Source organism: Octopus bimaculoides, chromosome 2 (genome assembly GCF_001194135.2).
Source record: "Octopus bimaculoides isolate UCB-OBI-ISO-001 chromosome 2, ASM119413v2, whole genome shotgun sequence".
NCBI classification, from domain to species: Eukaryota; Metazoa; Mollusca; class Cephalopoda; order Octopoda; family Octopodidae; genus Octopus; species Octopus bimaculoides.
The window spans coordinates 51944460-51946000 of NC_068982.1; the positions used below are offsets into that span (position 1 = coordinate 51944460).

At 40.6% G+C, this 1541-nt stretch overlaps 1 protein-coding gene across 1 annotated transcript in view; it reads right to left on the reverse strand.

Annotated features, from left to right (window-relative positions):
- LOC106867406 (tripartite motif-containing protein 2) overlaps positions 1-1541 on the reverse strand; it is a 146690-nt gene that overhangs the window by 100133 nt on the left and 45016 nt on the right. The gene's annotated exons all lie outside the window — the stretch shown is intronic.

A 1541-nucleotide genomic window follows, 5' to 3' on the forward strand; every position in this document is an offset into this window, starting at 1 on the left:
TATATATATATATATATCTGTAAAAATATGTGACACTTATTCGGTAGCCATGATAAAACTCCGATTTTCGGATGCCGGGATGGGAACCCACGCCAACATCTCTTCAGTTATCCGGCCATTGAAAATTCTTGTGATGCCACCCCGGCATCCGAAACTTGGAGTTTTATCATGACTACCGAATAAGTGTCACATATTTTTACAGATAAATTCCTCTATTTACATAATATCGAGGTCTCTTTCTTACCTTTGTTGTCCTTCTTATCAATATATATATATATGTGTGTGTATATATATATATATAAATATATATATATATATATATATTAGTTCAAAATTGTACAAAATAAGAATAAAAAGCAAGACGGGTGTGGGAACAACAAACAGGTGTATTAGATTGACACTCAGGAAAAATGGAAGAGGATGTGACGTTTCGAGCCTACGCTCTTCTACGGAAAGGAATAAGAAAAGAAAACAGATAGAGAAAGGGGAGAAAAAAAAAGGAGAGAGAAGAAAAACGTGCCTGGATTCGATTGCACCTGTTGAATTGATCAGAAGGAATAGGTTGCAGACAAAAGTGGCAGAGAAGACAACAGTAACCTAGCTGGAGCGTGTGCGCGCGAGGATGTGCGTGAAAATGAAGATTATGTGTATGTGTATGTAAGAGTGTGCGTATGTGCATGTGTGAGTAAACAAGTACGTGCACGTGTGCGGAGCGTTGTGTGCTGTGTGTGTGTGTGTGTGTGTGTGTGTGGACGTGTATATATGTGCGGGAGTGTGTGAGGCTGTCTAATGTATGTGTATCTGAAGCTATCAGATATGTGTGTGGGGACGCATATGTGTAGCAACTAATGTGTGCATATGTATTTTGTGCGAGTAGCGTGTGCATACGTCTGTCAGTATAAAAGGCAGTCGGACATATGTGCACGTGTGCATAAAGTGTAAGGGTGTGTGCGTGTGACACTGTTGTGTACGTGTGTATTCTGTGTGCTTATGCAAATGTATGTATTTGAGCGAGTGTGTGCCTTATCAGCTGGTGTGTGTATATGGAGCTGTTGGATAAAGTAGAAGGTGGGTGGAGGTAGGTTTAGATAACGACAGGTGGCGAATTAAGACTATAAGGGACTGGAGAATGAAGAGCCAATCTGAACAGACAGATATTGCTGTAACAAATAACCAGTCGAACGGAAGTGGGTGCCATTGCCGAGTCTGATGTTCCGTAGATGTTCGGCAAACCGATCAGCTAAACGCCGGCCAATTTGGCCAATGTACAGAGAGAGAGAGAGAGAGAGAGAGAGAGAGAAAGAGAGAGAGAGAGAGGGAGAGAGAGAGAGAGAGAAAGAGAGAGGGAGAGGGAAAGAGAGAGGGAGAGAGAGAGAAAGAGAGAGAGAGAGAGTAGAAGATACAATATATAGGGTGCGACAATAGTAACGCCCTTTTGCATTTGAATCATGTTTTGATGAAACAATATTTAATAAATTTCCTAAAACTTCTGCGATTTTTTTCATTAGTTTATTATTCGTTTCTCGAAGTAATGCAATAAA